This window comes from Macrotis lagotis, chromosome 1 (genome assembly GCF_037893015.1).
Source record: "Macrotis lagotis isolate mMagLag1 chromosome 1, bilby.v1.9.chrom.fasta, whole genome shotgun sequence".
NCBI lineage: Eukaryota > Metazoa > Chordata > Mammalia > Peramelemorphia > Peramelidae > Macrotis > Macrotis lagotis.
The window spans coordinates 119,260,095-119,273,017 of NC_133658.1; the positions used below are offsets into that span (position 1 = coordinate 119,260,095).

Below are 12,923 nucleotides of genomic sequence, written 5' to 3' on the forward strand. Positions count from 1 at the left end.
ACCTTGTGTGAGAGCTTTCTGTAATAGTCTTTTAAGCATTTGTATATTTGACATTCAAACTATATGCCTAGCCTATCAGAGTTGCACTCTCTGTAGTAGATTTTGAATGCTTGATAGTTTAGTTCAACAAAGGGTCTCAGTGTCTGGGTACTTTATTCTTCCAGGTGATCTTCAGAACATTCTTAAGGCAATTCAAATGGAAGCAAACCAGTTTCTTGGCTTTGCACTGTTATCCTGTTCTCATAGTCATACAGCAATGAAGTCAGCATAATGACTTGGCAGACTGATAAGCAGACTAATATCTCTTCTCTCCTACACTTTCCTTCAGAGCTTCCCAAACACTGAACTAACTCTGGCAATGTGTGCATTAACCTTATCATCTATGTGTACATCCCTGGAAAGTATACTCCTGAGGTAAGTGAAGTTAACCATTATATTCAGAATTTCTCCATTTTATGCTTCCATATATTGTCTAAGTCTGATACTCTTTAATTCTATATTCCTGATCAAAAATTGGTCTCTTAGCCTCTAATAGTTACAAATCTGAATATTGTTTCAGTGTGTAAAAATGTCAATCTGCTATGTTAAGGCCTGTCTCCTACATCTAAAATGTTGACTTGACCTGTGTCACTACCACTTGGTCAACTCAGTGATAGCCCCAAGAAATTCCTTTACCTGGATCAACAAACCAGACAAGATAAGAGACATCTTGGATGACAGGAGAACAATCCTATGACTATTTGTTAACATTCCCTCTCCAGCCCAAGTGAGATTCTTATTAATAGGAATTTGAAGCAAATATTGTAGTGTTATACCCCAAGAAACAAGAGGGACACCAAGCTATGAAATTTGGGAGTAGAGTTTATTACCTGACTGTATGGAGTTACATTTGCCTCAAATCACACAGCACAGTTTTTATAGTATTTTTTTGGGGGGGGAGGGTATTGGGAGCAAGCAGGGTACAGAAGCAGAGATAGCAGTTAGATATATATTTTCTTGTAACATGTTTCCTGTGGCATAGGGAGTCGAGTGAAGTTTACTATCTCATGGTTCCAGTTGCATCTGGGGAAGGTGGAGGCATTTTTAGGAGGGAGCAGGAATTTTGAAGATACAACAAAAAGATTAGGTTAACAAGAGCATTTTGTATGTCTCAGATAAATTTATGGTATATCTCATATGACCCCCAGGTTCAACTGTTTGAATTGTTAGAATGTTCTCAGACCTAAAGGTGCCTAGCCAAATTTGTATTACTGAGTAGTTTCTTGGGACCCAGAAAAGTGTCAAGGATCCTCTTTACACAGGGGTTACACAAATACTAATATTGTACTTTAGTAGAACTCTGTCATCTATGTGAAATCTTATTGGTTACCTGATTCAGTTTTATGATTCTTTGTCCTTTCTGTATAAAATACCCCCCCCAATTTTGTATCAGGGTTGCATTTGTAAGGATACCATCTACCTATGGGTTATTGGTAAGATCTCATAGAATAAAATTTCATTTATAAAACTAAATTTGTTATTTCATTTTTAGACTAAGAAAATTATGGTTAACAGTAAGGATAGTGTGATGTTGACAGGTGGACAACTTTTGTTTTCTTGGTGTTAATTTTCAGGTAAAAATTAGCACAAGCAGCAGAAAATTAACCTATACTCTGTTTCATCTTGGCCTCAGAGGCTGCAAACAAAAAGCTCACACCAACTCTCCCTCCACTTTAGTCATGGCTTGTAACCTTTTCAGGTTAAATTATTTATCATCAGTGTGGTAATTGACCTTGGTGCTTTTTTGCTTCTCATTGAAGGCATCTGAAAACATTGCTTTAAAAACTCATGCTAAAAAGTGTGAGAGTAAGCATAGAGCCCCACTTCATTCCATTAGTGATTAATAAATATACAATTTTAAGATAAATTCACAATTATTGAATATTTCATATACAATAATTGTATGTTTAATTACTGTACAATCAAATATTAACAAATGCTTGATTGGTTGAATAATTGATAGTCAACTAATAAACATTTGTTAAAATGAATTAAATTATCCTTATCAAATCCAACTTCTTTACCCTAGCATCTAAGATTATACCTGTCCTTTGCAACTTGACCCTAGTCAAATTTTTCATGTCATCTCCCTATTTAACCTCCTTTCTTACTACTCCTTGTTATGTAAATTTTCAGAATTTTAAAATTAAAAAAAATTTTTTTGCTTTTTTTTTGCAGTTCAGATTTAGTTCTGAACAATCAAGTATCTTTTATGTTTTCTGCCATGTTCAACCTTTTAAAAACTGCTCTGGCATACAGTATATATTAAAAATGCTTGTTCTTTGAGTGAAATCATTTATTAAATGTGAGGAATTGTATCAAGTGCTGGAAATATAAATAAAAGCAAGAAGTCCTCCCCTCAAGGATCTTACATTTTAGTAAGGGAAGGCAACACATAAAATGTGGAGAGGTAAGAGTGGTAGTGTGGGGGTTATAGTCAGACACACTGTACATTGTACACTGTACATTGACCCTAATATATTGATGTCATTTCAGTCCTCTTCAATTATGAAGGACAGCAACTATCATTAAAATATTTGTTCTCAATCCTGGTGACAGCTGGCATGGGTGCTTCCTCAAATGGAGGTTCAGAGAAGAACTCAGTGAATACTTCCTCAAATGGAGAGAGGAATTTACTAGTAGAAGGAACAGGTAAGGGAGGACACCCTGGAGGCATTATCAATGTGAGAAGAAGGCTACTGGGGCAGGGTTGAGAGGTTGTCTGGGGTGACTTTTCCTGATATGGAAATACATCAGCCACTTTTAGTTGTTCTTGTGTTTATTGGTCTAAAAATTCTCAGTTCAATGTCAGTTCAAACCTGTTCCTGTTGGCATCAAAGATGGGTAATGTTTGTAGTAGAAAGGGGAAGAAAACCCCCCAAAGGTGTGTTTTCCTTGAAGTAAGGGGAAAAAAACTCATGCACATCCTTTCTTTGTTTCTTTTTTATAAAGCCTTTTTTTCTTTTATGAAGTCTAAATTTGGGGGTGTAAACTCCACCTGGACTATATTTAAATCTCAAACTTGTTTTATCTTTAATCTGTTTATTTTGATTTTTTCTATTATGTAGCCTGTGCCTAGGAGCTTGGCAGGAAGAAGACTATGAAAATGTGGAACCAAAAAGCTTAGTATGTGTAATTTGGAAATTTCAATGTGGGCCAACTCTTAGCTGACTCTGTGTTTATTTCAGGTGAATTCCATGATAGCTATTGCTATGGGCCTCATCAATTCAGGGAGTCCCCAAAATTTCAGTGCAATTTTAAGTTTTAATACATTAAAACTACCCTAAAACTTTTGAGATACACTCTACATGCCTATGATGTTTGAAAAACAGATCAAATGAAATCCAAAGTTTTTCCTCAGGAGTTTTTCCATTATTCCCATGGTTTAGTACCAGGTTGGGGGGTTGATAATTATTTAACTTCTTTCAACAGACACTTTACCAAGTGAAGAAGAGGAAGAAGAATTCTGTCAAAGTACTGAATACTTTGGGGATTAATTTGGTTCTTGATTGTCCTTGTTAGAATTTCTGGATAATACTTTTCTTGGAATCTGTGTGTGATTTCCATGTGAGTACCTGGGAGACTACCCAGTTTTAAAGGTCAATCTTTAAAGGGAAGGTTAATTTTTTTAGAATAGAAATAACAATATATTTACATTAGGCTTTATGCTATTGACAACATTTTCATGTACAATCTTCTTTTATCCTCACAACACTTCTATGGAATAGACAGGACAAGTAATATCATTCTCATCTTAAAGATGAGGGAACTGAAGAGCAGAGAAGCACTGAGGTAAAGTAAATTTGTAGTCAGAGGTCTCTGGGCCTTAATTTCTTCATCTGAACCAGATGGGAATTTTTAATCTTGCCCAGGATCAAACACTTTATGATGCAATGACCTAGTGACAAAGTTACCTGGTGACTATTTGACCTACTCAAATACTTGACTGTCTGGATTTCTTGCTCCACTATGTCACAAAATTCTTTTTCACTCTGGAAGTTGCCTTTCTCTCAGTATTCCTTCTTATCTAGGGACTCTTTACCCCTATAGCCTTTTCAGGAAAGAAGAGTCTTCTGCCTGTGTAGCCACTCATTGCTTCTCAGATCTCCATTCTTAAGGGCCCCCCAGGTTGGTCATGTTCATTCTTTTATTTCTTTTGGGATCCTCATCTGGTGTTCTGGACTTCTGTCCCTACTGTGACCCTCTGTGGGTATCTTCTCCCTCACCATTTTACCTGTTAAGATGCAGGACCTCTTTCTTTTTCCCTTCTCTTTGTATCCCCAGAACCTAGCATAATGCCTACTACACAATAAGCAATTAATAAATGCTTGTTGATTTAAGTTGACTTGACTAGCTTGGTGAAAGAATCAGGATTAATAATAATGAACTAATTAATACTAAGGTTTAATTAATGAATTCTTGCAGAGTGAAGTAAGAAGATCCAAGAAAACTATATGCAATGAAAGAAAGTGGAAAGAATAACAACTACCACAAAACAATCGAAAGTGAAATTAATTAATCAGAAAGAACAAGAATAACTCCCAAAATGAGATTCGAGAAGCTACCTCTTCCCAATCCTTAAATAGCATCCAGAGATTCAAGGATATTGAATGTTATATTTTTTTCAGACTTGTCTTGGGGTATTGGTTCAATTTCTTGTCTTTGCCTTTTTCCTTTTTCTTAAAATATATTATTTTTTACATGAGAGGGAGAAAGGGAGATGGGAAATCAGAAACATTTAGACAATTTAAAACCAAAAAATCAATAAAAATTTATTTAAAACATTAATGAACATTTCTGTAATAATTTCAAGTTTTTAAAGTACTTATATAATTTCATTTGATCTCGATTATGGTCTCATAATGTAGCCAACTCAATAAGCATTTCTTAAGTACCTACTATATGCCTGCACTAGGTTTAAATGCTATTGTTCCAGGTGTTATTATCCCAGTTTTTCAAATAAGATGGAACTCTGTGAGGTTCATTAACTTGACCAGGGCTACACAGTTTGTAAATGAAAAAAATAAAACATTCCTTGTCTACTAGTCTGGCTTTTTAACACCCTGTTATCCACTAGCTGGTCTTTGAGTCTGAACTCTTACTGGAACTATTCCTTCCTTCTCTCTCTCTCTCTCTCTCTCTCTCTCTCTCTCTCTCTCTCTCTCTCTCTCTCTCTCTCTCTCTCCCCCCCCCTCTCCTCCCCTTCTTTCTTTATTTTCTTTGATCTTTTGATGATTAACCTGTCCTTGGCTAATTAAGTAAGCTCTTTTATTCCATGGGTTCAAGGAAATGATATAGTGATCAGTTATATTACCAAATATAGTAAATTTTAGTGAATAAGTTGTGCCTTCATCAGTAGGGAAAATCCCAAAGGTTTCTAAGAAAGTTTGCCTTGAAATGACCTGAGAGTGCCCAAAATGGAAAATTGTGAAGAGGATTTTGAAACTTAAAAGAACTGCAAAGGAAAGCATGATAGATATGGTGGTCAGGAGGATTGACTTTGAATTCCAACACTGACATTTGAACAGTTCTGTGATCCTGGTCACTCCACTTATACTAATAAATCTCATTTTCCTAATATACTCTCTCCTTCACAGAATTGTCATGAAGAAAGTGCTTAAATTGATGGCATTTTATAAACATGGGCTATGAATGTGCATTATGGGTTTTTTTAAACCTTTACCATGATATTAGTCATTGGAAATATGTGTTCTAACTGGAATTTACTTAAAATCAAATGATGAAATAAGATAATTCCATTCTGTCTCTAGGCTATAGCAAATTTGGTCTACAGCCCAGGACAATTCACTTAATACTTTGGGATTTCACTATTCTTATTTGTAAAGTAAAATTGTTGAAATATCTGTATATTGCTGGCCATAGCAAAAGGGCTCCTTTTTCAATTCACTTTCATGTAGCCCTTGGCTACATGTTGCCTTTTCATAATTTATTTTACATCTTGAAATTGTTTAAGGTTTATTCTGATTTGCCCTTACCTTGAAACACCTGTTGGGGACATTGGAGGTGAAAAGTGTTACTAAGTCAAAATGTTTTGCCCTGTCCCAAACAGAATATTGGTGACTGCCCTAGTCCCAACCTCCAAGAAAGGAAGCAAGGAAACAATTAATTTGTTAGACAGTTGCTATTGTCTGTGTGCTATGTGTTAGCCACTGCATTAACTGCTTTTCAAATATTATCCCATTTGGTCCTCTCAACAACCCTGGGAGGCAGATGATTCTCATTTTACAATTGAGGAAATTGAGGTAGATGGGTTAAATGATTTACCTGGGGTCACACAGCTAGAACATGTTTGAATTCAGATATTTTGGAAAGGTGTTTCTCTGAGTAGTAATGAAATCAAAGTTCCCCTAGTTAATGAATGAGTAGAAAAATGATCTCCTTCGGGTTTCATCATCAATATGCACATATAATTAAATTGAATATGTATAATACACATACATGTCTAAAATGCATATACATGCATGCATACAGATGTATGCATTGCTTAATTGTTTCAGTCATGTTCTACTCTTCCTGTTTGTGTACATATACTCACATATTTATATATTGAGAATGTCCTCTTTTCTGATAGCAGTATCTTGTCTATCTTGTGACCTTGGGTTGCTTGGGGGCTACCTGTTTTAAAACCTGGAAGCAGAGAAAGGCACTTACAGAGAATGGTATTTAAGATACAGAGTTCATACCGCAAAGGCAGTATTTGGACCTTTTGCTTAATTCATGAGATTTATCAAAAAGGACAGAGAAGAGGGCTCTGAGCCAGAGAACTTTCCTTTCCTAATGAAAGTCAGCTCCAGTTGGCAGTCAGTATTCCTTTATGCTATTCAAATCAAAAGACATTTGGAGAAACACTGTTTAGCCAGCCTACTTTGACCTTAGGGAAAAGGCAGCAGATCTTTCCTTATTCCCTTGGAAAACAAACAAACAAACAAATAAAAACTTTCTCCTTTTTGACCATTGTGTTTACACTGTGAAGGTTTCCAGAACAAGAGGAAATCTTCAGGCAGGTTGAAGCAGAACAGAGATGTTAAAGACATTTCAATGGGCTTATTTCCTCATAATCATATCAAAACAACTCAATACTGTTCTCCATGCTGCAATTATGAGAACCTTTTATTTGAATGTCATTCTGCAGGATAATCATGGTAGTCATGAGTCTTGCTTCCAAATAAACCTCAGTGTGCCAGTGATAGCTCTATGGCTAGACACAGGGATGGGGGAGGTGGGGGTAGGGATGGATGGAGGATTTGAGGACACAAAGATCAAAATTAAACAATCCCTTTGCTTGAGGAGTTTACATTCTATTGGTAGAGACAGCATATGTACATATATAAGTAGATCCCCCCCAAAAGTTCAGAATAAACACAAAATAAATAAAAGTTAATGAAATTCAGAGTGATTAGGAAGGGAGTGCCTTAGAATTGGGGGACTCCAGGAAGTACAGAAGGTGGTGCTTGTTCTTTGTCTTTCATATTTGTAGAAGTCCATGACTTCAGGGGGGTGATGCCATGACAAGCACATGAATTGGATCTGAGTAAGGGAATGCTGAGCTAAGTTACCAGTCTCCCTTTCTCCTTCAGAGCCATCTGTGTCCAGTGGCCAAATGTAGATTAGAATGGTATCCAATCAGGGTTAAGTGACTTGTCCAAGGTCACATAGCTAGTGAGTGTCAAAAGGATTCTATGAGACAGAGATGAGGAGTGATTTCATTCTAGGCTTTGGGAAGAGTGAGGGCAAATGAATGATGGAAATTTGTGTGGGAAATGGAGATTTGTGGGAGGCAGTTAGAAAGGTTGTTGTTGGGAAAGAGAATACAAGAAGGGAAGGAATATATAATGATTCTGAAAAGATAGGTTGCAGTCAAATTGGGAAAGATTTAGAAGCGAAACAGTTTACATTTAATCCTTTAATCAAAAGAACTGGAGTTTATTATGCTCCTGCATCTGGTAGAATCTACATCTCTCTAGACATTTAGAAAACTCTTATGAGCTGATGCATTCTGCTTACACTAGTACAGTGCCCTAGTTGCCGCATGAGATGCCCATCATGGGTACATGTTATGTTTTGATTTTAGCTAAACTATTGTCAAAGTCTCTCATGCTAATCTTATGACCTATCTGATAATAATGTTAGGTGGATTCAGATCTGGTTGAAGAGTGTAAATCAAAAAGACCAAAATATTAATCATTCAATGCCAACTTACAAGCAGTGTTATAGGAATCTTTCTTAGGCCAGTGCTATTTAACACTTTAAAAAAATGACTTGCTTGAAGTTTTAGTCTTAAATAGATTTCCAGCATTTGTAAGGGGCAGATAAACAGCTAAAGTGTTTCTATACATTCAAGATGTAAGTATATACTTGTTAGTACCTCTCTCTTCTTTGTGGTGAGATATTTTTAACATGATTAGAACAAAGTAGGTCCTTAATCAAAACTTGTTTCCTTCCCTTCTCAAAACAGTGATGGAAACTGAGCTGAGTGTTGTAGGTCAAAGTTGCTAGACTAAATTACTTTTGATCTGGAAGCAAACATTTCTTCCCCTTAGAAATCACAAGTAAAACTTTTGAGTCAAGTCTTAGCCCTTCCTCCTGTGGACCTGATGCAGAGATTTTCTTTTGCAATTTGAGAAGAACCATTCCTGATTGAGTAGTTTTTATCTGGGAACTCAAGCTCAAGTCCCACATTGGAGGATTTTATGACTTTGGCCATTCTTCTATGAACCCTTCCTAGAGTACATAATACATTTCTCATTTATATTTTTCTTCTCTCTAAAATAGTACTTTACTGATTGTATCCCACATTTTATCATTTAATTGGATACTGCCTTAATATTACTGAATTGTTTTATGTGCATTCATCTTATTTTCCCAACTAGATTTTGAGCTTTTCCAAAGTTCAGAATACCATTTTATAATTTTCTTCTATCAAGGTAGAAACACAAATACTTGTTAATTGGCTGATATTTGCTAAGGTCATTGGTGAATTCAGGAATCCCTGACAATTTGGTGAAGAGGAGCTATTTTTCATTCCAGAGCCTTGGAATCTAGCTGATGGAAATGACTGGGGCAGGGGACATTGAGTGAAGTCCATGAAAAGGGAGTTTGAGTTTTGTACTGGCAACAAATGGAAAGGAAGGAGGTAATAATGCAGCTGATGGCTACTTGGGTTTGGTTCTGCCTATGAGGAATCATTATTCAGAAAGCAAGGGTGGAAGTAAAACAAAAATTTATTAAAAAGGTCATAAGACATAGGAAAGGCGAGAGAGAGAGAGAGAGAGAGAGAGAGAGAGAGAGAGAGAGAGAGAGAGAGAGAGAGAGAGAGAGAGAGAGAAGAACTGGCTGGTAAAGAAGACTGTGGCCCTGAGCTGGACAGCTCAGGTTTTTTTCTCTTGTCTCTCATCCAGAGGGCAAAAGTTGAACTCCATTCCCCTATGCTGGACCCAGAATTAGGTAGAGGGTAGAGCCAAAGGAAATCAGGGTATAACTTTTACATTAAATAATGAATCAATGGTACATTGAGAATGGGGAGGGTCTCCACCCAAGCAGCTTTTAAGATTACAATTGTTTCTGTTACAATCATAATTCTCTACTTCTAGTCAATTTGCATCTCAAGAGTGGGTAGTAGTCAAAAACATCTCCACCCAGGTTCTACATTCACAATTCTCTTCATCTTTCCCCTGTATCAATAAGATTCTTCTTTAAGGACACCAGAAAATCCCAGAGAAGAGGATGTTACAGACAATTAAATTGAACACCTTCCAGGAGAAATTTTGAAATCTTCTAGTCACTTATGATTACTCAAACAGAGTCATAGTATCCATTGTTATATAGTCAGGAGGAGTGGTGTAGGATGTGTTCAAAGAAGACTGGTACCTTCAGTTTGAGGGCTGCCTTCCCCTTTTGATGTCCATCTGAGCCACCTAACTCTCACCTGTGACTCCAAAAAGCTGTATCATGCAGTGGTCACACCCAAGTAAACCATTTTGGCAGTCTGTCTAAACCAGGATGAGGATAACCGAAGGAGTCTCAAGTTCATTGGTGAGTAGTGCGGGGTGTCTACCCCAAGCATGTGAAGTCTTCCACTGGTGGAATGGGCAGAAGAGAACAATTTGTTTCAATAGCCATGAAGCCAGCTGAAGCAGGTGTTGTGGGGTGCTTAGAACCTCATTAGACATCAAAGATGCCAAGGTCATCCACTGCAACTAGAGCCATCACCAGTTGTCTTGACTCTGTTTTGCTATGCTGAATCATGATGACTTTGGAGGAGACAGTGAGGTGGATGACTTCTCACAGCTCTGCCTTATTTAAATCCAAATTACCCAGGCCACAAAAGACATTACTTATAACCATTTCTCAAAGACCTGTGGAGACAGGTAAATGATGAAGCAGCAGGTGCTGATAAAGGTGCAAATAAAGGCCAGCTTTTTGAAGTTGGAGCTGGATACACATTTTTCTGCAGTGACCATAGTGAAGGGGAAGCTCCCTGAAGTTGGCAATTGATTTTGCAATCAAGACTAATCTAGTCAACATTCTTGAATGCCCACAAAAAAAGGAGTGAATGAGAGGCTCATGACAATGAGATGGCCACTGTCAGGAAAACTCCATGCCATCATTATCAGTACCTATGCTCCTACCAGGACAAACACTGATGAAGTTAAAGAAAAATTTTATGAAGGCCCAGAGACCTTTATCATCAATGTACAAAAAGAGAGAACAAGCTTATAATTCTGGGTGACTTTAATGCTAGAGTAAGGCTAAGATTACCAGACATGGCAGGGGTCCTTGGGAGGAATGGAGTTGGAAATAGTAACAGCAGTGGTCACCTACTACTGAAGACTTGAAAACCTCAGGACCTTCTCATCACAAACACTGTCTTTCATTTACCTAATGCTATAAAACTTCACAGCAAACATTGACATCTAATGAACTATGTGATCTTAAGGAGAAGAGACAGACAGGATTTGAGAAGACAAAGGCAATGTGTGGTTCAGAGTGCTGGACTGATCACAGACTCATCCTCTCTAAGCTAAATATTCACATTCAACCAAAGCAGCAGCCCCAAGGCAAAATGAATACGAGAAGAATTAATGTCAAGAGATTAGAGTGTCTCTCTGAGTTTGTTGCTAATTTGGATGGAAAACTGAGCCAACAGTGGAGCAGAAAGAGTGGGCAGCTTTCAGAGATCTGGTGTACAGCACTGCATTTGCTCAGAACACTGCTAGAACACTGGCAAACACCAAGATTGGTTTGATGAAAATGATGGGGAAATACAGAAGCTGCTTAATGAAAAAAACGAGAACATCACAGGGTTTACCAGCAGGATAGTTCATCCATTTCTAAGAAGGCAGCATTTAATTCCATCAAAAGTAAAGCACAAGTGAAACTTAGAGAGATGGCAGGACTCATGGCTCACTCAGTAAGAAGGCAGATAATCTTCAATTTTATGCTGACAGTAACAAACTAAAATGCTTTTATGATGCCCTGTAGGCTATTTTTGGGCCAAAGACCTAAAATGTTTTTCAATTGCTCAGGGCTGATGGATTCACATTGACTAATGATAGGGACATGATCCTAGAGAGATAGGCTGAACATTCCATATTGTTCTTAACAGACCATCATCAATCAATGCAGAAGCCATTGCCTGTTTACCTCAAGCTGAAGTCAATCAGTCCCTAGTTGAAGTTCCATCTGAAGAAGTTGTTGAGTGCTATTAGTTTCCTTTCAAATCACTGATTCCATTCCAGCTCATATCCACAAGGTGGTGGGTCCATTGCTCATCCAAAAACTGACTGAAATTTTCCAGGTTATATAGCATGGATAAGTTATCCCCCAAGAATTCAAGGATGCCTCCATTGTCCATCTCTATAAAAGTAAAGGGACTAGATTGGCCTGTGACAATCACAGGGGTATTTCTCTTTTAGTCATTGCTGGCAAGATTCTTGCCAGAGTCCTCAGTAGGCTGATCCTTCACCTGGAAGATAGTCACCTTTCTGAGAGCCAGTGTGGCTTCAGAAAGGGTAGAGGAACAGTTGATATGATGTTTGCTGACTGACGATTCCAGGAAAAATGCTAGGAACAGAACAGAGGTCTGTATACAACATTTGTAGATGTGACCAAAGCCTATGATACCAGCACTTTTGAAGGCTTATGGAAAATTGTCAAAATTTGGTTGCCTGGAGAATTTTATTAGTATTGTATATCAATTTCCTGATGGTGTGCTTGCCTGGGTTCTGGATAGTAGGCAATGCTCTTGAGATTTCCTAGTCACCAATACAGCAAAACAAGGATGTGTCCTTGCTCCCATACTTTTTAGCATGATGTTTGCAGCCATGTCATCAAATGCCTTCACTGAGGATGAACATGGACTCAAGGTCAGCTACTGCACTGATGGAAAATTCTTCAAATTGAAAAGGCTACAAGCCAAGACCAAAGTGGAGGGAGTGTTGATATATGATCTTCTGTTTACAGAAGATTGTGCCCTCAATGCAGCCTCTGAAGCTGAGATGTGACAATGTATGGATAGAGTCACTGCTGCTTGTGCTAATTTTGATCTAACAATTAACACCAAGAAAACACATCAGCCAGCTCTATACCATCCATATGTGGATTACAGCAAATGGAGAAGTTTTTGAGTTCTGTGGACAAGTTCCCTTACCTTGAGCAGTATCCTTTCCGAGGAGGTACACATGTGAGATTGACACACATGTTGCCAGAGCTAGCTCAGTATATGGGAGACTCCAAAAGAAAGTACAGAAGAGAAAGAGAAAGACTACCAAACTGAAGGTCTGCAAAGTCATTGTGCTGATCTCATTGCTATATGCTTGTAAAACCTGAACAGTCTACCAGTGCCATGTCAGGAAACTGAGTTG

At 37.7% G+C, this 12,923-nt stretch overlaps 1 long non-coding RNA gene across 2 annotated transcripts; it reads left to right on the top strand.

Moving 5' to 3' along the window:
• The first annotated feature begins 327 nt into the window (after positions 1 to 327).
• LOC141514081 (uncharacterized) lies at positions 328 to 4,827 on the top strand. 2 transcript variants are annotated; one of them, XR_012475945.1, is made up of 4 exons: positions 328 to 414; positions 2,536 to 2,691; positions 3,472 to 3,606; positions 4,465 to 4,827. It is a non-coding gene; the product is annotated as an uncharacterized LOC141514081 (long non-coding RNA). The 2 variants fall into 2 exon arrangements; XR_012475944.1 differs by having other exon boundaries at positions 3,472 to 4,827.
• Positions 4,828 to 12,923: the final 8,096 nt, after the last annotated feature.